Raw genomic sequence first — 20102 nt, forward strand, 5'->3', positions numbered from 1 at the left:
GATTGCCTAATTTATTGGCGTATAGCTGTTCATAATATGTTTTTAAAATCGTTTGTATTTCCTTGGTGTTGGTAGTGATCTCTCCTTTCTCATTCATGATTTTATTAATTTGAGTCTTCTCTCTCTTCTTTTTAATAAGGCTGGCTAATGGTTTATCTATCTTATTAATTCTTTCAAAGAACCAACTCCTGGTTCTGTTGATCTGTTCCACAGTTCTTCTGGTCTCGATTTCGTTGAGTTCTGCTCGAATCTTTATTAACTCCCTTCTTCTCTTGGGTGTAGGATCTATTTGCTGTTTTTTCTCTAGCTCCTTTATGTGTAAGGTGAGCTTTTGTATTTGAGTTCTTTCCAGTTTTTGAATGGATGCTTGTATTGCGATGTATTTCCCCCTTAGGACTGCTTTTGCTGCATCCCAAAGATTTTGAACGGTTGTATCTTCATTCTCATTAGTTTCCATGAATCTTTTTAATTCTTCCTTAATTTCCTGGTTGACCCTTTTATCTTTTAGCAGGATGGTCCTTAACCTCCATGTGTTTGAGGTCCTTCCAAACTTCTTGTTGTGATTTAGTTCTAATTTCAAGGCATTATGGTCCGAGAATATGCAGGGGACAATCCCAATCTTTTGGTATTGGTTCAGACCCGATTTGTGACCCAATATGTGGTCTATTCTGGAGAAAGTTCCATGTGCGCTTGAGAAGAATGTGTATTCAGTTGAGTTTGGATGTAAAGTTCTGTAGATATCTGTGAAATCCATCTGGTCCAGTGTATCATTTAAAGCTCTCGTTTCTTTGGAGATGTTTTGCTTAGAAGACCTATCGAGTATAGAAAGAGCTAGATTGAAGTCACCAAGTATAAGTGTATTATTATCTAAGTATTTCTTCACTTTGGTTAATAATTGATTTATATATTTGGCAGCTCCCACATTCGGAGCATATATATTGAGGATTGTTAAGTCCTCTTGTTGAATAGATCCTTTAAGTATGATATAGTGTCCCTCTTCATCTCTCACTACAGTCTTTGGGGTAAATTTTAGTTTATCTGATATAAGGATGGCTACCCCTGCTTTCTTTTGAGGACCATTCGAATGGTAAATGGTTCTCCAACCTTTTATTTTCAGGCTGTAGGTGTCCTTCTGTCTAAAATGAGTCTCTTGTAGACAGCAAATAGATGGGTCCTGCTTTTTTATCCAGTCTGAAACCCTGCGCCTTTTGATGGGGTCATTAAGCCCGTTCACATTCAGAGTTACTATTGAGAGATATGAGTTTAGTGTCATCATGATATCTATTCAGTCTTTGTTTTTGTGGACTGTTCCACTGAACTTCTTCTTAAAGGGGAATTTTAAGAGTCCCCCTTAAAATTTCTTGCAGAGCTGGTTTGGAGGTCACATATTCTTTTAGTTGCTGCCTGTCTTGGAAGCTCTTTATCTCTCCTTCCATTTTGAATGAGAGCCTTGCTGGATAAAGTATTCTTGGTTGCATGTTCTTCTCATTTAGGACCCTGAATATATCCTGCCAGCCCTTTCTGGCCTGCCAGGTCTCTGTGGAGAGGTCTGCTGTTACCCTAATACTCCTCCCCATAAAAGTCAGGGATTTCTTGTCTCTTGCTGCTTTAAGGATCTTCTCTTTATCTTTGGAATTTGCAAGCTTCACAATTAAATGTCGAGGTGTTGAACGGTTTTTATTGATTTTAGGGGGGGATCTCTCTATTTCCTGGATCTGAATGCCTGTTTCCCTTCCCAGATTAGGAAAGTTTTCAGCTAGAATTTGTTCAAATACATATTCTGGCCCTCTGTCCCTTTCGGCGCCCTCGGGAACCCCAATTAAACGTAGGTTTTTCTTCCTCAGGCTGTCGTTTATTTCCCTTAATCTATCTTCATGGTCTTTTAATTGTTTGTCTCTTTTTTCCTCAGTTTCCCTCTTTGCTATCAACTTGTCTTCTAGGTCACTCACTCGTTCTTCCACCTCGTTAACCCTCGTCGTTAGGACTTCTAGTTTGGATTGCATCTCATTCAATTGATTTTTAATTTCTGCCTGATTAGCTCTAAATTCTGCAGTCATGAAGTCTCTTGAGTCCTTTATACTTTTTTCTAGAGCCACCAGTAGCTGTATAATAGTGCTTCTGAATTGGCTTTCTGACATTGAATTGTAATCCAGATTTTGTAACTCTGTGGGAGAGAGGACTGTTTCTGATTCTTTCTTTTGAGGTGAGGTTCTCCTTCTAGTCATTTTGCTCAGTGCAGAGTGGCCAAAAGCAAGTTGTATTGGGAAAAAGAGAAAAAGAGAGGAGAGAAAGAAGGAAAGAAAAGAGAAAGAGAAAAAAAAAGGGAAGAAAAAGAAAAAAAAAACGAAAAAAAAAAAAAAGAAGAAGAAAAAGAGAAAGAAAAAGAAAGGAGAAAAAAAGGGGGTGGGGGAAGGAAACAAATCAAAAAGCAAAACAAAATAAAAACAAAAACAAAAACAAAAACACACAAACAAAAAAAGAACCACCGGGGAGTATCTTCTGATTCTGTGTACTTTAAGTCCCTTGGCTTCTCCTGGAAGTTGTCCGTCTAGCTGGTGTTCTGGGGGAGGGGCCTGTTGTGCTGATTTTCAGGTGTTAGCAGTTGGGGGAGCTGCTGTGCCCCTGCCTGGTGCAGGGCTCGGTGGGGGTTGTTTACCCCGTGAGGCGGCAGGAGGAACAGCCCCAGTGGCGGGGCAGCTCTGGAGCCCTGGATTCAGCTCCGGCAGGAACTCCGTCTGCAGGGCCTGGAGGCTCCGGGGCGGGGCCGCTGCTCTGCTCAGCTGGGGCAGGAGCGTCCCCGCTGTCCTGGGCCCTCCCGGCCTCTGCCTGTCCCGGGGGAGGCGGGATCCTGGGCTGTGTCCCGGCGCCCTGTGCTCCGGAGCCTGCGCTGGTGGATTCGCGCTCCCGGGCCGCGCAGCCCCCTCCGCGGAGCCGCCGCCCGAGCCCCTCCGAGCTGCTCCTGGAACCGCGCAGCCCCCTCCGCACGGAGCCTCTTCCTCTGCCCGAGCCCCTCCGAGCTGCTCCCGGGGCCGCGCAGCCCCCTCCGCACGGAGCCTCCTCCTCTGCCCGAGCCCCTCCGAGCTGCTCCCGGGGCCGCGCAGCCCCCTCCGCGGAGCCGCCGCCCGAGCCCCTTCAGCTGCTCCGGGTCCCGCCGGGTCCCGCCGTGCGCGCTGCAGCCCTTAGGGAGCTCGGCGCACTCTCCTGGGCGCGCAGTTGCTGTTACTGTCCCCGGGAGCCCGAGGGCATCCCCGCCCTCCTGGGTCCTGCTCCACCTCCCTGGAGCCCCTTTGCGCCCGGGAAGGTCGGTGCAGCTCCTGCGTCTCCGGGACGGGGCTCTCCTGTCCTGGGGACACTCGTCCCGGCCTCAGCCCGGCTCCTCGCGGGGCCCCTCCCCCTTGGAGGCCTTTGTTCCTTTATTTCTTTTTCCCCGTCTTCCTACCTTGATAGAAGCGCGAACTCTTCTCACTGTAGCATTCCAGCTGGTCTCTCTTTAAATCTCAGGCCGAATTCATAGATTTTCAGGATAATTTGAAGGTTTTCTAGGTAGTTTGGTGGAGACAGGTGATTTGGGGACCCTACTCTTCCGCCATCTTGCTCCTCCCCCCCGCATTTCTCAAGGTTTAAATCTGGAAAATACAATTCCGAACAATTGGGCGTGTGTATCAGTGCTAAAGACTTGGCTGCTTGACAGTCCCCGTCGCATGACCATCAGCACCGGCGGGCTTCTGGACCTTGGCCCCTTCCCAGGCCCTGGGAACGCATGTTCCCACATGGCCCACCTGTATTCTTTCTGGGATTGTGTAATATTTACGTAACACTGTATGAAGATTTATAGAAGCAAGTAGACATGTGCCCACTTTTCACTCCCCTCCACTGAATGAAGGCAAGTTTCCAGGTCTTTTATTGTCCCTTGAGCAGCATCAAATATTTCTTGCCATGTTTCTTACCCGGTCATTAATACTCTTATTGCAAACATGCCTGGAGGCGATGTCGAATCCCCTTGCAATTGCATCTCTCTCTGTGAGAATTCTTTTGCTTGCACCTGCTTTGTTTTGACATGTACATTTTCCTTTGGGAGCCATATTCAAGAAAAACTAGAAAATCCTAGGTTTAAAAATATTGCCTCAAGTCCCCTGTACAATGCTGCCTGCCTTTCACTCTATATCCAAAGGTAGATCTATAATGTTCTTAATGCTTGTCATTGGCTCAGGGGTTCTTTTTTTTTTATTTTTTTATTTATTTATGATAGTCACAGAGAGAGAAAGAGAGGCAGAGACACAGGCAGAGAGAAGCAGGCTCCATGCACCGGGAGCCCGACGTGGGAATCGATCCTGGGTCTCCAGGATCGCGCCCTAGGCCAAAGGCAGGCGCCAAACCGCTGCGCCACCCAGGGATCCCTCAGGGGTTCTTGTAAGAAAGCCCCGAGGCACACATCTAAAACTCTATGCTCTGTGTTTTTCTGTTTGTAAGTCACACATCACACTAAGGAGCTGGATGACCCAACCATTCCTCATCTGTTTCCAGTGAAATACTTGGGGGTGCCTGGCAAAATGGCAGGTGTCATTTCCCAGAAAACCTTACATTTCACAACATACATAACACTATTTTAATATTAATTCTTGATGATTTACCTCCTAAATTTTGAACAAAAGGAGTATTATTTTGGATGCTTTTATGTAAGCCATTTTTCCTAAATATCGCGGAATTGTGACTTCATTTCTTAAAGTAGTTTTGTTTCTGGATCTATCCGAGGGAGAAAAAGAGCAGGAAGTGCTTTCTAGAGTAAATGCCAGTGCTCCCTGGAATCTGCCGTTAAATAAGGCACTTTGGAAGGACAGCACACTTACGGCGGGTTGTGAGGTTTTGTGTTAAAACTCGTAAATTCTCTACCCACAAACGTAGGAGACAAAGGTTTTCAAGCTTTACAAGCTCATTTTGATTTTTGTAATGTAGTTTGAAGGAATCTTTTCTGGAACAGCATTCTACGCTCCCATCTTCCCAACACACACACAGTGCCTATCCAATAGGAATATATTTTACATCTCTGTTCTTTTCTTTGTTAGGGGACATAACTGCTAGTTTCTGGGGAAAAAATGATACACAAATGTTTGTGAACAGACCCCCTGTCATCTATCACAATGCTTGCTCTTCATCCCAGAGAAATTACCTGGAGAACTTGATGCCAATGAATTGCATATCTGAGGTATTATTTGTCCCATATCTTTGGGAAATTCAGAGAACTGAGACTTCACTTTTTTTTCTAGCAAGAACAGATCTTGTCTTACATGAATGCTGTGATCTTAAATACTTCAACATTCCATGATGATGTGAAGCATCCATTTTATATATTTTCAGGGATATCGGTGTCTTTTGGGGGATCACCCAGTTAAATGCAACTCATAACAACTTAATTCTTGGGATATCACACTTTATCACATGCATTCTCTGCGATTTATATTAATCTAGCTACAAGAAAGGAGACAATAATCATCGGATTGCTTAGGGTTAGATTCATAAGAAATCTGCCCATTTTCTTGCTCTAATATTTTCTTTTACTTAATGATGAGACTGGGGCTTGGGTATACTGCAAATTTTGATAATTCGCTCACAGTACAAACACAGTCTAGAATTTATATAGACAAAGTCCCTGACACTAGGGAGGGGGTGTCCAATATTTGGTGTCTGGTTAGGGCAGTATATTGGTCTGTGCCAGCATCCATGTTCAGAGACTCGAAGCATCTTCATGCTCCCTGACTAACTTGGGAGCACACGGGGACCAGGTGACAAATGAATTCCTGACTAAATCTGTCTGTAACGGGCCCACTCAGTCCACAGACCCACCCCATGGCTATGTCTTCAGTTCTTTTTTTTTTTTTAAACAAACACCCTTGTCTTATTCTTTTTTTTTAATTTTTATTTATTTATGATAGTCACAGAGAGAGAGAGGCGCAGAGACACAGGCAGAGGGAGAAGCAGGCTCCATGCACCGGGAGCCCGATGTGGGACTCGATCCCGGGTCTCCAGGATCACGCCCTGGGCCAAAGGCAGGCGCCAAACCGCTGCGCCACCCAGGGATCCCCTGTCTTCAGTTCTTTTTTTTTATTTATTTACTTATGATAGTCACAGAGAGAGAGAGAGGCAGAGACACAGGCAGAGGGAGAAGCAGGATCCATGCACTGGGAGCCTGATATGGGATTCAATCCCGGGTCTCCAGGATCGCGCCCTGGGCCAAAGGCAGGCGCGAAACCGCTGCGCCACCCAGGGATCCCCCCCTGTCTTCAGTTCTTAAATGAGTAAGTAGAGTGGGCATGTCTGAGTGTGTCACCGGTCCCATACCGGGGCCTCACCTAGTGGCTGAGAAGCTGTCGTATACACATGGTCACATGGAAGCCTCTGAAACTGCCCCCGTCCCCATGTGGCCAAGACCTCACATCAGCAGCAATACCCCATCTCTTGGGGATTAGGAGCCACCCTTACAAACATAAAGGGTCTGGAGGTGATGCCCGTCATCTCAGCATTTCAGTTGCCAGTCAGTGTCCTGCGAAGCCCATGTTGGCCGTGGAGGGTGAAAAGAGGCTTCTCACCACTTCATCAGACATCAGTGTCCATGCCTGAGGCTGTGGCCTTAGCAGAGTGGGTAAACACAGGTTAGCTGGTGACAATCAGAAAAGGGATCAGAACAAGTTCATATCCACATGGATTAAACCCCCCCCCCCCACACAGAAAAAACAGGGTACATTTAGAGCTTGGCCCAAGGCTGGGTTAAATATCCTACTCTCTGCCATAATATCCTCCAGAGAGGCCTGAATTATCTGAACATCCTGCTGATACCATGTTAATCCACTAAATCGGTGGCATCGTGCTAATGTATCATGTACCCGTGCAGAGACAGATGTGTTCCGTGTGATGGGGATGTCCTCCGTGCACGTTCAGAGTCCCACCATGTTATGTGAAATATTTAGATGCAGCTTGGGGGGTGCTGAAACACATTATCAAAATTAAGGGAGAAATCACTGATCACACAGCTCCCATCACAAAGAAGGCTCAACACTGCCTGGGACGGTCAATCCCATGTGCCAACCTGGGTAGGCTAGAGTGGCCAGCTGACCGGTCAAACCCCAGGCCAGATGCTCTGACGAGGGTATATTTCAGATAAGATTAATGTTCAGAAACATTTGAACTCAAATGTTCAGTCAACTTTGAGGACCTTCCATACTATGGGTGAGCTCCGCCCAATCAGTCTGAGGTCTTACGAGTAAGATCTTTTTGGATTTCCCAAAGTAGCAAGAATTCTGTCCCAATTTCCATCCTTCTAAAGAATCCTGACTCATACGGTGCCTCGTAGGCCAGGCTGTGGCCACAGTGTGCTCTACACCCGAGAATACCGCTTCAGTTCAGACAGCAGTTGACTCCCAAGGTGGTTGCTCTAAGGGGGCTCCAAACAGGAAGGATCCTGCTGTGGTCCCAGGTGAAGGTTTGAGCTACAGTGACACGTGGGCCATAGGACCTGGCATGTTCTAGTTCTGGAGATATCAGTGATGAATTAGTGTGAGCCCCATTGAGGAGTCCACATCGTGGATGCTTCGGGCTGTGGATCAAGCGCATGCTGTCCTCTATGAGCATGTACGTCTTTTGTAGAACATCTCCCAATGTGCTACTGAGTCTTGATAGGGACAGAGCACCTGTCCCACAGGCAAAAAGTAACCATATGGCCACTGCTACTCTCTGTGAACTAGGCTATCATGTACCCATTCAACCATCAGTGTGGGTGGTCCAGAAACAATCTATTGCAAGATGGAAGGTGAGCATTAAGCAAATCATAGGTTAAGTCTCACACATAGGTAACGAGTGGCCCCATGTCACCCATCACTAACTGCACTCGGCCTGTCAGTCAGCATACACACATATGGGTGATCCTTTGTGACGAGCTGACATGGGAGGAAAAAGCTTGAGCTTGGCTCACGATGGGCCAGCTCAGTATTTGGGTGTGAGTTAGAAATGAATGTCATTTCACAAATGAATGACAGCCCAGCCCAGAGAAGGTACTACCAGAGAGTGGTAAGGCTACCTTGCTTCAAGCAGGGCACCTGGTGGGCCACACATGTGGAAATAGAAGTAGCCTCAGGTTGGACTGTATAGAGAGATGTGATCTGCGTTGAAGGGCTTGGCTAACATATCCTGGGATGAGAAGGAGAACGGTCAGGAGGGTGGGGACAGGAAATCTTGGTGTAGACATGGTGGCGGTCATATGGGATAAACCTAGAAGGTAGAGATCTTTGCATTGCACGGCATGCCCCCCAGAAAGCATCCACCCCAGCAGAAGCACTAGGCAACAAGGTGGACAAAATTACTTATGACAACATCTGGCCTTTATCACTGGCCACACAAGTGCTGGCATGAGGGTCACATGAGGTGAGCCTGCTGGCAAGAAAGGACACTGTGTGTGAGACTCACCTAGCAAAGGGCACGTAGCTGCTGAAACTATGGAATTCCCAGCTTGCCAGTGACAGAGTCGATCCTAAGAAGCATTTCTTTAGGAGACCTTGGGATTCCTGGGTGGCGCAGCGGTTTGGCGCCTGCCTTTGGCCCAGGGCGCGATCCTGGAGACCCGGGATCGAATCCCACATCGGGCTCCCGGTGCATGGAGCCTGCTTCTCCCTCTGCCTGTGTCTCTGCCTCTCTCTCTATCACTGTGTGCCTATCATAAATAAAAAAAAAAAAAAAAAAGGAGACCACCCACCCGCTGGTGGTAAACTGATTAAATCAATCCCCTTTTACATCAGAAGGGAAAAGCAGTCCATCCTGATTAGAAATGATATGTATTGTGCATGTGAATTTACCTTTCTCACTTTCAGGGGCTTAGCCATCTCCACTCTGTGAGGGGCTTTGGAATATTTGTTCCTCCATTACAAGAATGGACTAACATTAATTCAATTAACTCAGTAACATTAACTCAGGGAGGACCCATTTTACAGCAAGAGAGGGGAATGGGTCCTGCCCAGTACATCCACCGTTCTGATCACAAGCCATACCATCCCAGAAACAGCTGGCCTGTGGAAGCATCAGGAGGAGCTGGTAATGTGACAGGTGATACCGTCCACCAGGAGCCTACACTGTACAAAGATGGGACACCAGGCTCCAGGACGAAGTGCACATTTTGGTGCCATGTCTCCAACAAGAACATGATAAGAGTCTTGGCCAAGGTGCAAATGGAGGGGTTCCTCACTGTCACCCCCAGGGACCCACTTAGGGAGTCTGACCTCCTGTCCCTGAAACTCTGGGCTTTGTAGGTTTGGAGGTCTTCATTAAGAGAGAACACTTCACGCAGGGGCTCATGAGAAGAAAGTTCACCTTAGATTCTGTGCCAATGGAGCTGCGGACAAGAAGAATCTCTCTTCTAGCAGGTATAATAATGGCCTGAGACCAAGGGGAAGATAGGGGGATGTTGTCACCGAGTGGCATGCAGGTGACACCCTTGGATGTGTCTAGGTGCCCATTGCCAACACTGGATGGTGAATGAACACGCACAGCAGCCTCAGCCTCAGCAGCACATACCCTCAGGGATGAGAGTCTGGCTCATGCTAACGAGCCAACAGGTGCCAGTTGAAGATGAGGAGCCTACAGTGGATGGTGGGAGTGGGAGATACCCAGAGTGGCTGCCAAATCAGCCTCTCTCTGGAGTTGGGGGGCTGCTCCTGTACCCTAGAACGCCCCCCGCCATGTTCCTCTTAGACAGGGCCTTTCACTGGGATCTTAGTGGGGCTTCTCTCAGGACAGGAAGGACTTTCTTCCAGGGGAACAAAGCTTGTCATATGTGCCACTCATACCCTTGAAGATAAAGATGTATCCCCCGTTACTGGCAGTGCTTTCTAGCAGATGGCCCTGCAAGTATCACCCCACCCGAAACCACCACCTGTCCCAGACCGTGCCCCCACCTGAAGCAGCTACGTCCAGGAATGACCAGCAGGGATCTGAAGAAACTGGCTGAGATGACCCAGCCTGGGCCGCCACTGAAGGGGTGCTGTCCAGACCCCTAGGGCATTGTCAGCCCTCCACAGCCCCGACCTCTGCTGGCCCAGCTCTTGCACCGTCTCTGCCTCCACATGTACTGACCTGAATGCACAGTAGGAAATGTTTGTACAGTAGTCCCTACATCAGAGGCTACGACTTCAAACTCCAATTTTCTTTTTTTTAATGTATGGGTTTTGTTTGTTTGTTTGTTGTTTGGTTTGCTCTTTAATACCTAGAGTAAATGATAAGTACCAAAATAAAGTAGAAAGAGTCTAGTAGAAAAAGAAAAAAAATAGTTTAATATCTTTTTCTTAATTCCACATTTTGGCCTATTCCAATCCATTCTTGCTCCAAGTAGGTTCGTGCAAGATCTTTACCAAGGTAGATCCTGAGTTTATCGATATTAAAAGTGATAATCTATTATTTTAAATGGTCACATCCTTCTTAAAATAAAAGCATCATCATTCATTCGTGTTCCGAATCACTTGTATGAGAACGAGGTAATTTTCGCTCTTCTATGCTAAGTCATTCCATGAAAAATCATGACAAAATCACTTGTCCAAGGAGGAACATATTCAGCAGTTTTAAATGATGATAAACTATGAAAAGGTAAAAACCAGATGCTCTATAATATGCATGTTTATACCCACAAATAAATCTAAATGCATGAGTAGACTCTCAGCCGCTTTCTGAAGAGCTGTCCTTAAAAGGCTGTTTTCTCATTAGATCTAAGATTTCTCTTGTGTTGAGTTAAGAGACATGGCTACTCATGACCAAATGTGCATGCCTAGGGTCCCTTTGCACTTTAATAAAATTGGCCATTTAAATGGAAATATATCAAAGGAGAACATTATAAAGGATTTCACTCACACTTTTTTTTTCAAATAATATCCCATTTACACCACCACATATCCAAAACCTTCTGTTAAAATTAGAAGTGTAATAGTTGAGTCCATTAATGAAGAGCTTTGTCTTCTGAGGGCTGTCAGGATAAGTAAAATAACAGTAGGCATAGAAGACATACAGGCTTGATGAAGTCTCCTTTATAATCCGTGAGCTACGGTCTTGCAACCTTTTGACAAAAAGTAATTACTTCCTTTATTTTGCCCAAGGGCTAAATTTCTAACAACAACAAAAAAAGGAAATAAAAATTACGGAATGCATGTTGAGTTAAATGCATAAATGGAAAGGAAGGCATTACTACTAAACAGTCATATAAACTCAAACCGAGATTAATTGCTTACTTATATGCTAAAACGCAGAATAGGGATCCCTGGGTGGCGCAGCGGTTTGGCGCCTGCCTTTGGCCCAGGGCGCGATCCTGGAGACCCGGGATCGAATCCCACATCAGGCTCCCAGTGCATGGAGCCTGCTTCTCCCTCTGCCTGTGTCTCTGCCTCTCTCTCTCTCTCTCTCTCTCTCTCTGTGACTATCATAAATAAATAAAAAAAATTTTTAAAAAATAAAAATAAATAAATAAATAAAACGCAGAATAAAGAGAAGTGTTTTCTTTCCATCTACATTGCTGCTTTAAATTATAGCAAACATGTCCAAACATTATGTTGTTTTAAGAATTATGAATAATTCAGTTTGACTCACAATGATTAAAGATTTGAAATGAAAAAGAGAGAAGTTCTATTTACTGATAAGTAGATTTTTATTGCAGCAAACATTATTGTCTGAAATAAATATGTACGCCGTGTGTGGGATTTCTAGTTCCAGAGTTTATGAAAAAAATTCTAACTTCTGATTGCAAATAGGGTTTGTTTAGGAATCTGGTACACATGTGGTGTTGCGATGGTCGCTGGCCCTCTGGGGGTGAATGGAGGAGCATCACAAACAGGAGTGTGGAGAGAAGAAATGTGTTTCACTCTGCTTGCCTCACTTGACACTGATGTCACAGACCAGTGGCCAGGAGGTCACACAATATAACTCTGAGCTTCACGGGTACCCCAGTAGAATAAACTTTACACAGCTGGGTAATTTCATCCACTAATCCTCTGAGATCATGGATCCAGAAGAAAGACTCCGGGTCCAGATTAGATCTTCTAGAAATTGAGCAGAGACAAGACAGAAAGGCTCTGTCTTTCTGACCACCCCGAGATGGGATATGTCACCATCTCGAAACTGAGAAAATGAATTGGAGGCATGAAAACCCACTGAAGAGGAAGACCCTGGGCAGAAGGAAGCAAACCAGGTGTCGGTGTACTTTCTGGAAAGCTCAGTTTAGAAAGCGAATGAGGAAAGGGATCTTCGGAGGTGGGCACGTGGTGATGTAATATGCAGGCTGGGTCCATAGGAGAAAGGACAGCCGAGCATTGTAAATGGGCAACACGAAGCCTAGTGGGGCCTCATGCCCCTGGTGTGTCAGTTGGCGTGCTGGGAATGGAAGTGGGATTGGAGCCACGCCACGTGACCCTTGAGGATTTTTCCAGAACGTAGATGCTTGGAGACCGACCCCAAATATCTAATATTTGTGTCACTGTGGTTCCAGAAGGAGAGGAAATAGAAGAGGGGCCTGGAAACAGTCAATGGTTAAATCTTGGCAAATTTTGACAAGACACATAAACTAACAGATTCAAGAGCTGTGGGCAGCCAAACAGGGTAAATCTGTGCCAAGATATCATGATTAATTTTTTTTTGAAAATGAAAGAAAGATTTAAAATCTTGAAAGAAATCACAGAAAAATCCTATAGGTGAACAGCAATTAAAATGACCATAGTGTCCTAGGGATCCCTGGGTGGCGCAGCGGTTTAGCGCCTGCCTTTGGCCCAGGGCGCGATCCTGGAGACCCGGGATCGAATCCCACGTCGGGCTCCCCGTGCATGGAGCCTGCTTCTCCCTCTGTCTGTGTCTCTGCCTCTCTCTCTCTCTCTCTGTGTGTGACTATCATAAATAAATAAAAATTATTAAAAAAAAATGACCATAGAGTCCTGATCAGAATCTAAATATTCCATGAGTCAAAGAGGAAGTCTCACGGTCAGTTCAAAAATACATTGACTATGGGGCACCTGGGTGGCTCAGGCGGGTAAGCATCTGGTTCTTGATCTCAGCTCAGGTCTTGACCTGTAAGAGACAAAGAGACAACATCAATTCACTACACTTCATCAAAAGTAAACACTTTTATGCTTCAAGTGACTGTTGATAGGATAGAAAAACAGCTACAGAGTAAAGGAAATCCTTGTGAACCATATACCTGGCAAAGGATTAGTATCTAAAGCATGTGAAGAATCTCAAAGCTCAACAGTAAAACAAATTCCAAGTAGAAAATGGGTAAGAGGTATTTCACCCAAAGGGTACATGGAAGGCAAATGACACGAAAAAATTTTGGGCAGCCGTGGTGGCGCAGTGCCTGCAGCCCGGGGCATGATCTGGAGACCCTGGATCGAGTCCCGCATCGGGCTCTCTGCATGGGGCCTGCTTCTCCCTCTGCCTGTGTCTCTGCCTCTCTCTCTCTCTCTCTGCATCTCTATGAATAAATAAATAAAATCTTTAAAAAAAAAAAGAAAAAGAAAAAATGTTCGACACCATCAGCCTTCAGCAAATGCAGATTAAAATAATCAGGAGCCACCCCAGTGCACCAATGAGAATGGCTAACGTGACAAATAGTGATGGTTCCAAATGCCGGTGGGTATGCAGAGAAATGGGATCCCAGAAACGCTGTTTATCAGAAGTGGTACAGCCGCTCTGCAAAACAGCCAGGCAATTTAAAGCACAAGGCATGCCCCTACCCTAGGACCCAGTCCATCCAACCAGGGCTCTTGTTCCTCAAGAAACCAAGACATAGACCAGCAGAACTCTATGCAAGTATTTACGACAGCTTTGTTCACAGCAGCCCTAACTGGGAACAGCCCAGCTGCCTTTCAATGATGAGCAGGTAAACAGAAGGTCGTACATCAGCTCCGAGGGGCACTGCTTAGCAGCACGTAGGACTAAGCCAGTAATGCACGCCATGACGTGGATGGACCTTTAGAGACTTGCTCTGAGGGAAGGAAGGAAGGAAGGAAGGAAGGAAGGAAGGAAGGAAGGGAGGAAGGAGGGAAGGAAGGAAGGAAGGAAGAGGAAGGAAGGAAGGAGGAAGGAGGGAAGGAAGGAAGGAAGGAAGGAATAGCAAGGAAGGAAGGAAGGAAGGAAGGAAGGAAGGAAGGAAAGAAGGAAGGAAGAAGGGAAGGAAGGAAGGAAGAAGGGAAGGAAGGAAGGAAAGGGGAAAAATCCAACCCCCAAATGCCGCAGGTCTTCCCATCCCATTAAGGCTCCTGAGTGAGGAGACCATGGGAAAGGAGCCAGGATTCCGCGGCCCCAAGGGGTCAAGGAGCAGGGAGGGGAGGAAGACAGGTGCGTGGTGATAATGTCCTGCTTCTGGACTGCGTCAGTACCTACGGCCTCGTGGAGGTGTTGTGCAGGAGAGCCGCAGGAGGTCACGGGCGGGGAGATGGGGAGTGAGCACACGGAGCCTCCACGTAGTGTTTCTTACAACCGTATGTGCTTCTGTAATGCTCTCAAAATAGAGAGCTTAATTTAAAAAAAGTGCTGTCTCTTCCCAGGAGCAATTTAAACTCCCACTAGGAATATGATGAGCGCCTTTACTCCCACTGTCATCAGCAGCGGGTATTGCCAATCTCGCCTTACTTTTTGCCAACCATCAATCTCTATTATTACATATTTATATTTCTCCTTCATTTGCTTGTTCTTGCTTTTGCCTTTTATTTAAAAAAATTGAGAGATTTTTGTTTTATTTATTTGAGAGACAGAGAGAGAGACAGAGCACAAGTAGATGGAAGGAGAGAGGGAGAGGGAGAAGCGGGCTCCTCGCTGAGCAGGTGTCGGGCTCGATCCCAGGACCCTGAGATTGTGATCTGAGCCAAAGGCAGACGCTTAGGCGACTGAGTCACTCAGGCACCCAAAAACGTTCTTAATATCCAACATACTTATGCATCTGATTTTCTTTTTATGTAATAGATTTATAAATGCTTTTCGTGGTAAGATTTGATTTCTTTTTTAAGATTTGATTTTTCAATCAAAATATGTTTGATCAAAATTACATGTGATAAATACTCGCTTAGATACATGGTGTCTGGCTCTTAGTCATGGTTGGGAAATAATGCCCTAGAAACATTAACAATCCCAATCTAGACACATTTTAAATTGTATTGCAGTGGCACCCCGGGGTCCCTCCCAACGAAAATGTCTGTCATCGGGAAAGCAGACATAGCCCTTGCCCAATACACTGCATGTTTTTGGAAAATCATTTTATTTAAGCTCTCAGTCTTAATGTCCACAAACGAAAACTGAGAATAAGGACAGCACCTGTTCCCTACGTCTGTGGGAGGAATCAATGCGAAAAGCCTTCCAAAATGCTTCAGATCCTGCTTCACGCTTGCAAAGCTCTCGGCAAGCATGTGCTGTGCCACCAAGGCCTGCCGGGCCGAGCGAGGACCGTCCTGACTTCAGGTCGGGACTCCACGCAGCCTGGCCTGCACACGGTGCCCACGCTGATGCCCGCGGACTGCCGGCCCGTCCCAGGTCGACTGCAGCTCATCGCCCGGGGTCTCCCCGATTCCCTCTCCAGTCTGCTTACTGCGGGTTCACTCCCGTCCTCGGCCTCCTGGGAACCTGCGTGTCCACCACCTGCATCCCGGGCCATGTCCTCCTCCGGGCCCGGCGGCCCACACCATCCGGGCCCGGCGGCCCACACCCGCCAGCCGGCCCTTCCCAGGTGGCCGCCACCTGCACCTGTCCCTGCCCCGCCTGCTGCACAGGTGCCCGCACCTGGCCCGGCTGCAGCACGGGATGCTCCGGCCTGCGACCCCACCAGCTTCCCGGCTGCACCTGCCCAGCACAGCCCGCTCCCTGCTCTCTGGGATCTACGTGGAAGTCAGTGTCACGGGGCTCAGATGGCTCACAGGCCCCTTCTGAATTCATGACTTCCTTTCTAAGCATTTGTTGAATTCCATCTTCCCATCCCTAATTAGTGCCCCCCAATACTCTTTCCACATGTGCAGAATTGTTTGCGGTTAAGGTTTTCTGCGGTTGAAGAGTTTTCCTATTGTCCTCCCTATTCAATATACCATAAATTCAGTAAGTTTTGTCTTCGGTGAATAACATATTACTTTGTTCTCCTTTAAACTCAGTGAGATGGTTGTGGGGAAGTCTCCAAGCAAATAGCAGAAGCTGAGACTTGAAAGATTACTTCTAGGTAACTAGGTCAAAGAGCCCATTATGGGAAGGGGCGAGGGAGCGCTCCCGAGGGAGCAGCATGCACGCAGACCCCATGGTAGGAAACGGTGTAACTCATTCAAGAAATAGAAGGGCCACGGGACTGTCCCATGAGAGCAAAGCCAGCACCAAGAGTCAGCTGAGACAAGGCTGAACAGATGGCTCGATTCCATTTAGGGCATGTGAGTCCTGCGGAGGACATCAGTACCCATTCAGGGATGGAGCAGGGCGACTGAGGAGTACGCAGAAATGCAAGATGATGAGGTCTTCATCCTGATGTGGACTCTGGCAAGCGTGGCGAGGAAGCCAAGGCAGGGGTCGCACAGTAGACGCATCCAGGGATGAACGTTGTTAAGAGTCTGTTGTCTGGTGTGTCAAAACGGAGAGAATAGAATCCGGTGGAAAGTCAGAATGCAAAATGGAAAGTCCTTTGTAATGAACCGGATGCTGCGGTGGGCAAGAGGGAGAACCGTTCTTCACATCTGAGGTACAGAAGTGACTCAATAAAACAGAAAGCCCTCAAGAGGACCCGAGTTGGGAGGGAAGATGAGGCATTTGGCTGTGGAGAGGGTGCACTGGAAGGAAGCTTCAGGATAAGTGACTGATATCAATCAATGAATTCCTTTTTTCTTAATCCAGCTTGACTTACGTGCTCGGGTTGTATTTCTGTGTGACGCACCACCCCAGAGTCCGGACAGTGAAACAGCAACACTAGTCGTGCTCACAGACTCCGAGTCAGGAAGCCAGGGGGCTGCAGCAGGGTGGCTTGCTTCACACCCACAATGCCTAGGGTCTCGGGCCCAAAGAAAGCCCAGAAGTTGGGGTCCCGGACCCCTCCAGGGGCACATGGGCTGGAGGGACTCAAGAATGGCCTTCCTGCCTTTATAGAAGCCTATAGTCACACGGGCGGGCCTCGGGACACTGGGACATCTTTTCTCTGGCTTTCAGGCCAAGTGCTAGGATCCCAGGGACCAGGTGCCCCCTGCATCACCATCTCTGTCATAGGCCCAGGAGTCAGACAGCATCTCATAACATTTCTTTTCCAGAGACTCACGAGCCCTCTGTCCCAGCTCCGCTGCCGGAGGCACAGCCCTCACTTCTTGGTTGAGGAGCATCAAGGCCATGTCGCCGAGGACCAGGAGAGATGGAAGGTGCTGCAGGCATCTGTGGGAACCACCAGGGGCCACTTTGCTTCTGTGCCTCTTGCAGCCAGAGCCTGGGCAGCCGGAAGGGCAGTGTCTCCTCTCGCGCATCTTTTGTTTGGCGCCGTCCAAGACGCTCTCTTTCATACCAACGAAACAGGTGTTTGCAGAAACGCCGAGCCTGTCCTCTCTCCCTTTCTGGTTTGTTTCTTGTTCTTTTTCAACTGTGTATCACACGGTGCAATTTATAGGAAAGAAGCATAGGACAGAACATCGGCAAAAAGTAAACATGCAAAGAACTCATGTAAAATATTTCAATCTAGAGCGAATCGCTACGGATAATTTGATGGACATTGGACCTTTGAGAGATCCCTTCTCGGGCTTCCTTCTGAAGTCAAATTCGGTTTCCTGCAGTGGTTACATCCTTCTCCTCTCCTTCAGCGGTAGGTGAATAGTCATGCGTGTCATTAAAATGGCTTCATGAATATGATTTTTAAATAACATGTGGTCAGAGACCTACAACAAGAAGAGTTCCTTACATACAGCATTAAAACCATAAAGAGGGAATCGGTCAAATGCAGAGAGAAACACCTCTTGCATGCAACGCATGAACGGAGAGGGACGTCCAATCCCGGCGGCTTGGTGACCAGATCATGGAGAGGATGAGAATTGAACTTGCTTCCTTTCCTGCAGGTGCAAGAAGGGGTCACGCTGTGTCCGAATGCTGGTGGTTGATTTTGGAGACACAGGGGATTGTCCCTTCTGTTTCTTTATTTCAACCATCAGAAATACACACATTTAGTACCTTTGTTTTCTGAAAGAAGCCATAAAGTGAATATCCACTTTTTTTCTAGAAATCATCCATAATAATGAAACAGTTGCATGAGCCAATCTATGCCGCTGATGTGCTTTTGTTACATCTGATTTCTCTCCCAAGGTTTCCCTCTGACCGAAGTGCAGAAACAATACCTCAGTCCCAATATCCCTAAAGCCTACATGGCCTCAAGGTGAAATCTGTTGCAATCTGTCAGAGGCGTATTTTTCTTCTTGCTGTAAAAAAAAAAAATCCAAACATTACATTTTTCAAATCTTTAGAAAATACATTAAATAATAATTTAAAAAACCCTCTAAATATGAATTGGGGAAAAAAAAAGTTCTTGATCACAAACAGAAACCTGCTCTTGAGAAATACGGGAAATTCATTTTAACTAGAAGAATGTTAATTTATTTTCATTGGAAGAAAAAAGCAAAAAAAAAAAAAAAAAGAAAAGAAAAGCAAAAAGCATTCAATTTATTTAAGGAAAGTATCTTCCAAAGAATTTAACGAACACAGTAATGGAATCGCTTAAGATTTCAACGTATTGGGGTTATTAGGGGTTGAGTGGCGACCCCCACAATCCTTATACAGGAGTTCCAACCCCCTGAGAGCTCAGAGATGAACTTGTTTGGAAACAGGGTCATGGCAGGTAGAGACCCAGGCAGAGGGAGAAGCAGGCTCCATGCAGGGAGCCCGACGCGGGACTGGATCCCAGGACCCCGGGGTCACTCCCTGAGCCAAAGGCAGGCATCTGCTCAACCACAGAGCCACCTGGGCATCCCAATTTTACATCTTTCTAAAGGGGCTTCCCTTGGTCAGAATCAGAGACCCTGCAGGGTCCAGCCAGACCCCAAGAAGTGAGCAAATCAAAGGGGAAAGTAAGGTCATTAGAGACCGAAAGCTGACGAGACCGGACCGCGCTGGGTCTCGCGCTGAGCCTGCAGGATGACCCACCTTTCCCGCACCCAGTGCAGCACCGAAGGCGGCGGGACAGATGCAGCGTGGGGGTGGCTTCGCCTCCATCTTTCTTGTTTCTCTTGCTCCCTCCCGTGGGCCGATGTCGGGGAGCACCAGCTCCCCGTTCCCCGTGGGCATCGCGAGCACAGGGAAGCAAGCCCCCCAGTCTCAGTCGCCTGCTTCCCCCAGTACCTGGGTGGTAAGTCCTTGGATCAGGCGACCCCCACTTGAGCCGAGCGCTGGAAGGAACACGGGGGACGAGGCCGGGCCAAGGTGACCCAGGAGGATGGAGGCGGCCTGGTCAGCCCCAAGCGATCCCTGGATCGGTGGCCCCCGCCTGCACCAGCACAGTCACCTGGGGCGGGGGCTCCTTCCCTGGGTCCTCTGACCCTTCTAACGACCAGACCCTCTTCGGAGGGAGCAACAGGCTGGTGCAGGGAGGACAGAGACACGATGGGCCCCAGTGCTGTGGTGGGGCCACTTCCGCGCCTGCCAGGGAGAGGGCCCGGCTGGCCCGAAAGGCCTGCGAGGTCCCTGGGCCTCTCCTGGGGGCACGGGGTGCAGGGACCAGCGGGCTGTCTGGGTTTGGGTGATGCTGAACCCTTTGGGCAGGTTGTCCCTTGGCCCCTGGGGCTGTCCCCATTCCCAAGTTACGGCCTGGCTGTGTCCATCCCCCAGCTCCTGCGTGTGGGGACGGGAGCCAAGGACAGGCAGCAGGTGCAGGAGGACGGGCCCCAGTGCAGGAGGGCGGAGCATCACCCAGATGCCGTGACTGCGGGGTGAGCACTGGGGGACTGAGGATCCAGTGCCCACGGGCTGCCGTCCTCCCCGGACACCCGGTGGCCTGTGTGCAGCTGCTCCCACTCAGAGGACACCCCTCTGCCTGAACCCCACCACCCATGGCTTTCCTGACAGCATCTGCCCCCGCGCGGGACCTGCTTGTGGCCCCGGGCCTGCTG

The sequence above is a fragment of the Canis lupus genome, chromosome 15 (assembly GCF_048164855.1).
Source record: "Canis lupus baileyi chromosome 15, mCanLup2.hap1, whole genome shotgun sequence".
NCBI lineage: Eukaryota > Metazoa > Chordata > Mammalia > Carnivora > Canidae > Canis > Canis lupus.